Below are 13,474 nucleotides of genomic sequence, written 5' to 3' on the forward strand. Positions count from 1 at the left end.
CATTTTTCACCCTTTCAATACCTATTCAATACAATACTTAAAGTCACAAATAGAGGAATAAGACAAATAAAGGCCATCAGGGGGATACAAATTGCAAAGGAAGAAACCAAAGTGTATTTATTTGCATACACTATGATAGTAAGTGAGTGACCCTAAAATTTCCATAGGTAAACTACTGCATCTGATATACACTTTAAGTGAAGTAGATGGTTTTAAAATTGACTCACAATTACTATTCCTCCTAAATATTAGTGTCAAACAGAGAGAAAGAAATAAGGGAGACAACACTTTTTAAAATATTCTCTAATAATATAATTTGTTCTAAAACAACTTTAACCAAGCATATAAAAGCCTTTTATGATAAAAATAAAGAAAAAAAAATCAAAGTTGATATCAGAAGTTGCAAAAGATTTCCCATGCTCATAGATCAGTAGGATTAACATCTATATTGTAAAAGTAGCCACTTTACCAAAAGCAATCTACAGATTCAGTGCATTCCCCATCAACATTTCAACACATCCTTCACATATCTTGAAAGGACAATCTTAAAATTTACATGGTAACACAAAACTCAGGATAGTTAAAACAATCACGAGTAATAAAAGAACTTTTGGAGAAATTTTCCCTTATTTCAAGTTGTGCTACAGAGCTATAGTAATACAAACATCACAATATTGGCAAATAAACAGGCATTAAATTCAAGACGCAGGTATAAATCCACACATCTATGGATACCTGATATTTTATAAAGCACCCAGAAATACACACTGTAGAAAGGACAGCATCTTTAAAAATGCTCCTGGTTGAACTAGATGGATGAATCTAGAGTAATCCAAATAGAGCCATATTCTTCACCCCTGCAACAACTGTAAATGTATCAAAAACCTCAACAGAAAACTAGATACACTGACTCTAATAAAAAAGTAAATACTCATTGGTACAGGAAAAGACTTTCTGTTAGCTCAGACACCAAGAGCAAGAATTAATCAAGGGTACCTCATGACACTGAGAAGCTCATGCATGAAAAAGAATACTGTTAATCAAACAAAACAACAACCTATAGGACAGGTAACAAGTTTTACAAATATACATCCACGTATTGGGGTAATATTCATAAGAGCCCCCTCCAAATAACTACATAACAAAGCGCCCAAATAAAGTAGAGTACTGATCTAAACTAGGAAAGGGGGTAGCATTTGAAATGTAAATGAAGAAAACATCTAATAAAGAAAGAAAAATAATTAGAATAAAGTTATATATAAAAAAGCTAAAAAAATTTAAAAACTGAATTCTCAATAAAGAAAACTCAGATGGCTGAGAAACATTTAAAGTAATACTCAACACCCTTAGTCATCAGGGAATTTCAAGTCAAAACTATTTTGAGATTTCACCTTGGCTCTTTCAGAATGGCTTAGATCAATAAAATAACCTCACAGGTTAAGCAGGTAAGGATGGAAGGGAAGGGAAAACACATCTATTTTTGGTGGGAGTGCAGACTTGTACAAACAGTATAGAAATTACTATGGTTGGTCCTCTGAAATATGGGAATTGATATACAAGATCTAGTTACTCTTAGGTATATACATAAAGGACGTTTCATCTTACAACAGAGATACTTTCATCCATGTTCATTACGTTACTGTTTTTAAGAGCCAGAAATTGAAAGCAACCTAGATGTCTACCAACAGAAGAATGTATAAAGAAAATGTAGTACACTCACATGGTGGCATATTACTCAGCCATTAAAAAAAAACAGGGCATCATGAAATTTTCAGATAAATGTACAAAACTAGAAAAAAAATCATCCTGACTGAGGGAACCCAGACTAAGACAAATATGGTATGTATTTGTTTATATATGGATATTATCTGCTACGTCAAGTTACAATCTGTAGAATCACAGAAATTTGGTACAGAGGAATGGATTAGAAGTGTGTATGTGGGGGGTACATATAGATCTCCCTTGGAAAGTGAACTAGAATCAATAATAATTGATGGGTATGGTGGAGGGCTGGAACAGGAAGGGGAGGTAAGAGGGAACCAAGAAAGGAAATACGGGGATAGATTAATTGCCATTTAATTAATTTGTTATTTAGTTGATTAATTTCCACTTAATCAATCAAATTTGAGAGGTACTATGGAAACAATATGCTACATTCTTCCATAAAATATATAATACATGAAGGTTATGAAATCACCAATAGTACGTAGACAGAATTCTAAATAGCAATCTTTAACCTGCAAATGAAGCTTCCAGCACCATGATTGCTTTCTATATAATTTTATTATATATATTTTTACTTAAAGGGTCGCATGAAAATCTCCAAACAACCCAGCCTGTTGCCAAGATTTTTCTACAAAGTGAGGGCCAAGCTGCATTACTGAAGACAGCACCTACATGATTAATTGAACATGGGGAAGTTGAGATGGTACCTCCATAAAGCTTTCACCATTCATGTAAGTAAATGTCTTTGATAGAGGAAGGTACTCTATTGTGCTTCCAAAGGTGAAAAGTAAATTCCAACACAAACACAGACTCTTTGATCTATAAGGTTTCCTGCTTTCAAGATATGTTAGGGTAACAGTGTCACGAGTTTGTAGGAAAAAGGAACCAATATCTGATTTGAGTGAAGTGTTACTCCATAGTATAGAACTGAACCCTGAAACTGCTTAATCAAAAACTTGAGATTAAATATCCAGGGGAATTTAGGGTAAACCCAAATACTACTGTCAAAAAAAAAAAAAAAAAAAAAAAAAAGAAAGAAAGAAAGAAAGAAAAAGAAAAAAAGTAAAAAAGAAAACCCAAACCAAACCAAACCAAAACCAAAACCACAACAAAACCCACAAAAAACAAAACAAGATAAATAATCAAAAACCCAAAATAATTCCAACAACAATAAAACCCCACAAACAGAACAAAACCAACCCCCAAAACATAGCAGTAAGATGACATTCTGCTATAATGACTTGCTTATCCATCATAAGAGTAGCTTCCTCCTGCAGCAGATGGGAGTGAATATAGAGTCCCATAGCTGCACAGCATGGAATGAGTGAAAGGCCTTGGAACACTCAACTCTAAATGGGAATTCTCCTTCAAATCTCTCTCTTCAAAGCCCAGGGACCCCTACAGTAATAATATAAGAACAAGAAGTGATAGAGGACTCCAGAAAAACAATTCTTTAAATGAAGAAGGAGCTTTTGAAGAAAGATAGCCTCAGAAATGCAGCCACATGTAAAACTTAATTATGTTCATCCACTGAAAACTAGTTGGTTATGTCCAATGCTGAGCTGTGACTTCGGTATAAGCACAGATCACTCTTGCCTGCACATCAACTCTACTACTTAAAGGCCTGAGAGGTCAAGGAGGAAGACCATAATCTTCCTCTCAGAGTCCTGACCACCTACCTAAAAAAGTGTACCTGTACCTTACAGTTCTTGCCCTTACTTATGTAACAAAGGAGAGTAAGAAACTTTGGGATGAAAAGTGTTTGGCACATGAAAGTCAGGGTGGGTTAAAATTTGCATAAAATGGCTCTAGAGACATTTACATTCTTATTAGTAGAAATCAAGGAAATCTAGTACAGGATATGGAACAGAGGAATAAATAGCACCAATAAGAAGAAGACAAATGTCCACTTCTGCATAGCCAGCAGAAGGTCAGGGGAGGTTAAGCACCAAGCAGTTTCCAGGAGAGATTCATAGAAGTAATTCAGCTAGCACTACTCTAGCAGGAAGAAGTTCAGGCCCCTGTGAACAGATCCCTGGTTCAGAAAGAGCAGTGAGTCTTCGTGCCCTGAGTATAGTAGGTCAGATAGTGCAGGTGATGCTGGATTTGTCAGGGTTTATTATCTTCTTCATGAGCTTCCCCTTAAGACCTCTGTTGTCTATCTTCCCCTTATTCATACCCATGGTTTAGTCATTTCACTGCTCATTAGCATCCAAATTAAAGAGTAGGGACTTAGATTCTGAAGGAGAAAATAAAAAAATAAAAGAAGAAGAAGAAGAAAAGCAGCAACAAGTTCAAGAAAATGGCCCAGCTGTTAATTCAAAGATGAGAGCTGTGTCCTTCTGCCCCCAAGATCCCTTCCACAGAGCACCTCTCCACTTTCTTCTCTTGGGCACTCTGCTGTACAGCCGTAATCACATTGACCTAACCTATTAGTCTTTTCTATAATTAATAATTTTCACACTTACATTGAAAGTAGAGTTTTCCTCACATAAAATATCATAGAGTTTTTCCTCTTTCTACTCCTTCCAGTTCCTTCCTGAATCTCCTCTCCCATCTCTCATTAGAAAACAAACAGGTTTCTATGAGATAATGATAAAATTAAATAAAATCAAATAGTAAAGTATAATAAGATAAGACAAAAATTAACATATCTGAATGGACAAAATAAACAAACAGAAAGGGGAAAAGGCCCAAGAAACAGAGCCACTCATCTTCACCCTCAGGAAAGCCCATAGAAACAATAAACTGGAAGCCATAATGGATACGTGGGGGACTTGGTTCCGATCTGGGCAGACCCTATGCATGCTGCCTCATTTGGTTTGATGGAGACAAAAAGAAAAAAGAAAAAAAAAAAAGAAAAGAAAAAGAAAAGTAACCCAGTTTAAAATGCATCATTAGATGTATATTTTAATGATAATGACCTATCACACTCTTCATGTTTCCACAGAAGTCTGTGGGAAGCACCAGGAACATCACCATCACAGTGAACATCTCAAGCCCTCCAAACAACAGGAGCTTCTTGGTTGTGAGTGTTCTGTAATCAGCGTGGAAGACTACTTTTAATTTTCAGCTCATTGAATTTATTTCTGATTACTTTCTTCCCCTCAACTACCTATCCATAGTTACACTTTGTCCCCTGAAATACTCAGTTTTCTAGTTGTAATAGAAGGCTAAAGATTTTGAGTCCTGCCTTAAAGTTTCTATTGCTGAGGTAAAACTGTCTGATACAAAGAAACAGGAGTAAAAGGTTTATCACATTAGTAATTCCTTGCTATTATACTTATTCTTACTTTTTCCTTTTGCCATATTTCTGTAGCAGAATCTATAAGAGTGGTATAGCTGGGTCTTTCGATAGATCTATTTCCAGTTTTCTGAGGAACCTCCAGATTGATTTCCAGAGTGCTTGTACCAGTTTGCAATCCCACCAGCAATGGAGGAGTTCTCCACATTCAACACACCAACACGTGTTGTCAACTTAGGTTTTGATCTTAACCATTCTGATTGATATAAGGTAGAATCTCAGGGTTGTTTGATTCGCATTTCTCTGATGACTTAGGACTTTGAATGTTTCTTTAGGTGCTTCTCAGACATTCATGATTCCTCTGTTGTGAATTCTTGGTTTAGTTCTATATCCAAATTTTGATTGGGTTGTTTGGTGTTTTGGGGGGTTAGCTTCTTGCATTCTTTATACATTTTAGATATTAGCATTCTATCAGATGTGGGGGTAGTGAATATTTTTGTCCCAATCCGTAGATTGCTGATTTGTCTTATCAACTATGTCCTTTTCCTATTCCAATATATCAATTGTTGATCTTAGAGCATGAGCCATTGGAGTTCTATTTAGGAAATTTACTCCTGTGTCAATGAGTTCAAGGTTCTTTCCCACTTTCTCTTCTATTAGATTTAGTATATCAGGTTTTATGTTGAGGTCCTTGATCCACTTGGGATTGAGCTTTGTGAAAGGTGACAAATATGGGTGTATTTTCATTTTTCTACACACAGACAGCCAATTAGACCAGCACCATCTATTGAAGATGCTTTCTTCTCTCTATTGTATGTTTTTGTCAAAGATCAACTGCCTGTAAGTGTGTGGTTTTATTTCTGGGTCTTCAATTCTATTCCATTGATCAATGTGTCTGTCTCTGAACCAATACCATGCAGTTTTTATCACTACTGCTCTGTAGTAAAACTTGAGGTCAGGGATGGTGATTCCCACAGCCATTCTTGACACTATTGCAGATGTCAACAAGATTTTGATTGCAGGAGCCTGATCTAGCTGTCTCCTGTGAGGCTTTGCCAGTGCCTGTCAAAGTCAGAAGTGGATGTTCACAATCATCCATTGGATGGAGCACAGGGTCCCCAACGAAGAAGTTAGAGAAAGGACCCAAGGAGCTGAAGGGATCTGCAGCCCTATAGGAGGAACAACAATATGAACTAACCAATACCCACAGAGCTCCCTGGGACTAAACCACCAATCAAAGAAAACACATGGTGGGACTCATGTCTCTAGCTGCATATGTACCAGAGGGTGGCCTAGTCAGCCATCAACGGGAGGAGAGGCCCTTGGTCTTGTGAAGATTTGATGGCCCACTATAGGGGAATGCCAGGGCCAGGAAGCAGGAGTGGGTGGGTTGGGAATCAGGGTTGGGGGGGGATAGGGGATTTGAAATGTAAATAAAGAAAATATCTAATAATAATAATAATAATAATAATAATAATAACAAATTGTTTTTGCTATTCTGGTTTTTTTTTTTTTTTTTTTGCCTTTCCAGATAGATGAATTTGAGAACTGCTTTTTCATTGTCTTTGAAGAATTGTTTTGGGGTTTTTATGGGGATTACATTGAATCTGCAGATTGCCTTTGATAGGATGGCCATTTTTACTATATTAATTTTGCCAACCCATGAGCATGGGAGATTGTTCCATTTCCTAAGATTTTCTTTGATTTCTTTCTTGAGAGACTTGAAGTTCTTCTCATACAGGTCTTTTCATTTGTTTGGTTAGAGTTAACCAAGATATTTTATATTATTTGTGGCAATTGTGAAGGGAGTTGTTTCCCTAATTTTTTTCTCAGCCTGTTTATTCTTTTTATAAAGGAAGGCTACTGATTTATTTGAGTTAATTTTCTATCTGGCCAATTTGTTTAAGTTGTTTATCAGCTGGATAAGTTCTCTGGTAGTATTTTTGGAGTCCCTTAGGTATACTATCATATCATCTGCAAATAAGGGTATCTTTACATCTTCTTTGCCAATTTGTATCCCCTTGATCTCTTTTTGCTTTCTTATTGTTGTAGCTAGCACATAAGTGGAGAGTGGGCATTTTTGTCTTTTCCCTAGTTTAGTGGTATTGCTTCAAGTATGTCTCCACATGATCCCCTATGTTCATCGCATGCTGTGGACCCCAACCTCTGGCCAGCAGAGGTGGGAAAAGATGACAGGAACACCAAGGCAGGGTTCAAGCAGCTTCTGCAGCTTCCGCAGCTTCCGCAGCACTTCAGCTTCAGCTCTTTATTCTCCACTTTATTCTGAGGGATCGCCCAATTTATCTGCCTCCACCCTCCGCACTCGTCTCTCATCGCTCTTCATCATCCGATCAGCATTCAGCACGCTCTGTACACAATCCATGCACACAGACAGGGTGCGCGTTGATAGGCCAGTGACTCAATATCATGCTGTATGATGCTATGCATCAGGCGAGCAGCGCATGATCAATCAGGTGCGCATGATCAGGTTTTTGGTAAACAAGCAGGGATCACGGGGCTTGGCAATGAGCCAGGGCGCCACCCCTTCCCACATCTCAGCCTTATTTGTGATAGCCAGAAGCTGGAAACAACCCAGATGTCCCACAACAGAAGAATGGATACAGAAAATGTGGTTTATTTACACAATGGAATACCACAAAGGTATTAAAAATGAGGACATCCTGAGATTTGCAGACAAATGGATGGAACTAGAAAATGTCATCCTGAGTAAGGTAACTCAGACCCAAAAGGACATGCATAGTATGTACTCAATAATAAGTGGATATTAGCAAAAAAAAAAAAAAAAAAGGTACAGAATACCCAAGATACACTCCATAGAACTCAGAAAGATCAGCAAGCTCAAGGGCCCAAATGAGGATGCCTCAGTCCTACTTGGAAGGGAGAAGAAAGCAATGGTAAGTGGGGAGAGGAAGGGAGGTATCAGGGAGGGAAAGTGGATGTGGGGGTGGGGCGGGGAAGTGAACCTGATCTAGTATTGGGTGAGGGAAAAAGACTGAAGCCATGAGGACCAGAAGAAATCATGGAAACCTAAAGGAGGTAGGAGGTTGGGGGTGGGGCAACCCTCCAGAATTCACCAGATACCTGAGAGATGAGAGACTCTCAGAGCTCAAAGGGAGGGACCTTAGATTAAATGCCTGACAGTAGGTAGAGGGAACTTATAGAGCCTACCTCCAGTAGGAAGACAGGAAGGACATCAAGTGAGGAAGAGGATTGCCATCCCCCAGTTAAAACTCTGACCCATAATTTTTCCTGTCTGAAAGAACTGCAGGGATGGAAATGGAGAGGAACCTGCGAAACAAAAGGTCCAATCACAGGCCCAATGTGAGAAACAGCTCAAGGGGAGGTCCCAAGACCTGAATCTATTACAGAGGCTATGAAGCATTCACAAAAATGGACCTATCATGTCCATACTCTGGAAGAGCCAACATGCAGCTGAAAGAGTCAAATGCAGATATTTGCACCCAACTAATGGACAGAAGCAGTTGAGCCCTGTGGTTTAATTAGGGAAAGACTGGAAGAAGCTGAGGAGGAGGGCAACCCTGTAGGAGGACCAGTGGTCCTAATAACCTGGACCCCTGAGATCTCCCAAACATTGGACCACCAACCATGCAGCATATACCAGCTGATATGAGGCCCCAAACACATATACAGCAGAGGACTGATGGGTCAGGGTTCAGTCAGAGAAGATGCACCTAACCCCTAGTGACTGGAGGCCCCAGGGAGATTTGAGGTCTAGTTGGGTAGGTAGTGGGGACATCCTCATAGAAACAGAGGGTGGGGAGGAGATATGGGATGTGGAAGAGTCAGAGGGTGGATGGGGGAGGGGAATAAAATCTGGAATTAAATTTTTTTTAAAGAGAAAAATAAAAGAGGGGTGTGGGCAAAGAGATGACAAGAATCAGAAATATTAGACATCTGTAATGAAGCAGTATTTGCCAGACATGACAGGTGCATTCCACACATGAGTTTACATCAGATGCATTTCATGCACAAGAACTATATAACATCAAGACCACCAAAAATACCAGCATGAATGAGCAGGGGCTCATGAAATCCCATTCCTAACTGAGGCGATATTGGCAGATAATGAATGCTGGGAGATGGAGAGTTACTTTTATCCACAATGTGGCCCCTAAGAAGGTACCCATTCTCTAGTAGATTGTCCTACACTTAGACACATGAAAACAAATACTAGTCTTAGATTTAATCAGGGAGACATTTCTTTGCAGTGAATAGCAATGAATGCAGAGACTTGAGGCTGCATACAGAGCTTAGAATAGTGATGGTTGAAAGCTTTTTACTATAAAGGACACTGGAATTGCCGTCTTGAATGCTTAGGGAATATCAGAAGAGGAGAATGCAATGAGCTCAAAGGTAGGGATAAAGGGTGAAAAGCACTGTCTTTAGGGTTTAACACAGTTGCTTCAATCATGAACTCACAGCAGATGCACTTTCAAGACTGAACTGGTGCTCTGGTTGGTTTTGTCAATGTGACACAAACCTAGACATTTCTGGGAAAAGAAATCTAAAATGAAAATAATACTTCTGTATGATCAACCTGTGGGTGCACTTGTAGGGTATTGTTTTGATTAATGATTGATATGGGTATGTTGTCCTTGATCATGTAAGAAAGCAGGCAGGCTGGAGAGATGGCTCAGTAGTTAAGAACACTGTCTGCTCTTCCAGAGATCCTGAGTTCAATTCCTAGCAACCACATGGTGGCCCACAACCATTTGTAATGGGATCCGATGCACTCTTCTAGTGTGTCTGAAGACAGCTACAGTATAGTCATATACAAAAAATAAAGAAGTCTTTACCAAAAAGAAAGCAGGGTAAACAAGTCATAAAGAGTAAACCAGTAACTAGTGACCTCCATTGCTTCTATTTCAGTCCCTGCCTCCAGGATGCTGCATTTAGTTCCTGCCTTGACTTCCCTTAATGATGGATTGTGATGTAGAATGTAACCTAAAATTAAACATCCTCCCAACCCAAGTTGCATTTGGTCATGGTGTTTCATCATAACAACTGAAACCCTAACGAAGACACCATAGTAACAGATAGTCTTGGGTGAGAAGGGATACACATGCCTATGTCTCCCTGGTGAAATACAGACTACTGATGGATACAAGGGAAAAGGAAGTCTTTGCCTTTGTAGTGTACCCACTGGTGATTCCACCAGGTTCAAATGGATGGTTACATACCATAGTCAAGGAGATGGCATTGGTTAAATTCAGTGACACACACACACACACACACACACACACACACACACACAATAACTTCATGAAATTCTTGGCAAATGGATGGAAATAGAAAAATTTGTGAGTGAGATAACTCAGTCATAGAATAAAACACAAGGTATGTACTTACTGATATTAGCTCAAAAGCTCAGAATACCCAAGATACAAGTTAGTACTTGGTCTATATGAAGCTCAAGAAGAAGGAAGACCAAAGTGTGGTACTCCAGTCCTACTTAGAAGGGGGAACAAAATAATCATGGGAGGTAGAGGAAGGAAGAAATCCTGGGAGAGAGAGAGAAGAGGGTAAGTGAAAATGGGGGAGACCATGTGTGGGAGGAGACAGGGGAGAAGTACATAGGGTCAGGTATTTGAACAGAAGTGTATAGCAGTAGGGGATGGGGACCTGGGGGAAGCCACTAGAAAGTCTATGATGCCAGGGAAGCAAGAGGCCTCGAGGACCCAATGGGGATGACATTAGCAAAAATACCAAGCAAAGCGGAGAAAGAACCTGTAGAGATCATATCAAATGGATAGGCACAGCCCCCAGTTGAGGGATGGGACCACCATTCCATCTCAAAACTTTTAACCTATAATTTTTCCTGTTTAAAGGAAATGCAGGGACCAAGAATGGAGCAGAGACTGAAGGAAAGGCCATCTTGAAACCAACTCATCTAGGGATCTATCCCATCTACAGAAACCAAACCCAAACTATTGCTGATGCCAAGAAATGCTTACTGACAGGAGCCTGGTATAACTGTCCCCTGAGAGGCTCTGCTAGAGCCTGATGAATACAAATGTGAATGCTTACAGCCGACCATCTGACTGAGCACTGGGACCCAAATGGAAGACTTAGGGGAAGGACGGAAGGCGATGAAAGTGATTGCAACCCCTTAGGAAGAACAGTATCAACTAACCCGCCACCCAAGTGCTCCCAGGGACTAAACTACAAACCAAAGAATATACATGGAAGGTCCCATGGCTCAAGCTGCACATGTTTCAGAGGATTGTCTTATCTGGCATCAGTGGGAGGAAAGGTCCTTGGTCCTGTGAAGGTTCGATGCCCCAGTGTAGGGGGATGCTAGGGTGGTGAGGCAGGAGTGGGTGTGTAGGTAGGGCAGTGCACCCTCATAGAGGCAGGGGGAGAAGGGATGGGATAGGGGGTTGAAAGAGGGGAAACCTGGAAGTGGGATCACATTTGAAATGTAAATAAATAAAATAACAAATAATAAATAAATATGTAAAAAAGATTACACAACCATAAAAATACACAAACTGTCCTTTATTTCTATAAAGTTCTAGTATTGGCAGGGTAAAACTTCAAAAGTGTCAGGGCAGTAGTTGTTATCCAAGGGAGGCTCTGGCTATCAGGATTCTTGGTAATCCTCTCTCTCTCTCTCTCTCTCTCTCTCTCTCTCTCTCTCTCTCTCTCTCTCTCTCTCTCTCTCTCTCTCCTAGATAGGTGCATTCACCATGTTCACTCATTGAACAAGCTCTTGTTGTTTCTTTTCTATACAAATGAACTTGAATGCAATAAGCCTTTGTTAAAATTTTATGTCTTGAAATTAGCACTGTCATGGAAAAATTTGTAGTGGAAAAAAAATAAAAAGAAGGAACCTGTAATTCTTTCATGTACGAAACATTTTTTCATCAAAAAACGGCAGAGAACAACAATAAGATTGTATCAAAGACCAGGTATTTTTCTGTTTCTATCTTAAGTAAACTGCTTACTAACTTTATGACCTTGACTTTATCACTGTCTATTTAAATATTTGCTTGTAAAGGAAATACCACTGCAGGAATGTATAGTATGCATCATTAGACAAAAAGTATCCATACTTTGTGCTAGTGAATCTGGTGCTCAGAGCTTCTTAAAGAGTGGGGGTAGCATGCCCCCAGAAAGGCTTTCAGCCACAAGATGTGGCTTTTGTGGTTACTGTAGTTCTGCTTTTACTTACTTGGAAAAATCCAACTTAGAAAAGTATAAGGTGTCAATGATACAAAATCCATAATCACTTTGCTTTTTCCATACTCTGCATCCACGTTAGATTCCCAGGCTGACCAAAACACAGCGAAGGTAAGATTGATTTTCCTATGCTGAACTTTTATCTTATTTGGGCCCAAAATAAGTATCTTCACAATCCTCCCTGGCTTGCCTTTTAGGTGACTTGGCACACCTGGTTGCCAATTGCTAGCTGATAATAATTAGCTTTCAATTATCATCACTTACATTTTCACCTGTTCAATTTGCAAATCCTGAAATATTTTTTGCTTATCCTATTAGTAAGTTCTGATCTCATCTGTCCTCTGTACACCTGGCACTGTGAGAGGGGACAGGTTCTCCACGAGGGAATTCCCCTTCATCTGCTGTGCTGTCCAGTCCCATCCATCTGGTGTTAGATGAGAACATGCTCAACAGATATCACTTAGAGATCCATGGCCTGTTTCAGCTGCTTTGTATACATGTATCCAGGCTGTCCTCCCCACTCGCCTGAGAAGTGTTTTAAGGATGTTTCTCCCTTCGTTCAAAAGCAGAAAAATTAATACCATCATACTATAAATTAAAATTTTAAGAGAAGACAGAACCTAATCCCCCATACTATAAATTAAAAATTTTAAAGAAAATAAAACCAATACCCTCAAAATATAAGAAATCACTAAAATGTGTGTGTGTGTGTGTGTGTGTGTGTGTGTGTGTAGGTGTGTGACCTGACATGAAGAACTTTTTAGAAGAGTGCTAGGGATGAAAAGCTCAGGCCAATGTTAGAGGTGCAATGTTTTCTTCTATTTCTAGGCACTTCATTTTGAGACATGATCTCCCTTTGAGGCTCAACTGGCTCACTGGCATGGCAGAGAGCCTCTGGGATCTTCCTGTTCCTCTCGGCTCTGTGAATACAGGTGTGTCCTGTCATGCAGAGCTTATTACAAGGAGACTGGGGACTCAAACTTAGTTTTTCATGTTGGAGCAGTAAGCACCTTTCCCACTTAATCATCTCACCTGACCATAAATGCATAAATATTTAACACTAAAGGAATTGTGATAAAATTTAATGATAGATTTAGTAAACCATGGAAGGTGGCAAGCTTAAAAGAGGTAATATAGAAGTTTAATTGAAAATAAAAAGTATCTTAGTGAAATCTATTAGTGGTTATATTTTCAGATACTCATTCATATTAATTAAGTAGGATATGCTCATTAAATGATAGACGAGTGACAAATATGAGTTAAAATAAAACACTAAATATT

The sequence above is a fragment of the Mus pahari genome, chromosome 2, assembly GCF_900095145.1.
Source record: "Mus pahari chromosome 2, PAHARI_EIJ_v1.1, whole genome shotgun sequence".
NCBI classification, from domain to species: domain Eukaryota; kingdom Metazoa; phylum Chordata; class Mammalia; order Rodentia; family Muridae; genus Mus; species Mus pahari.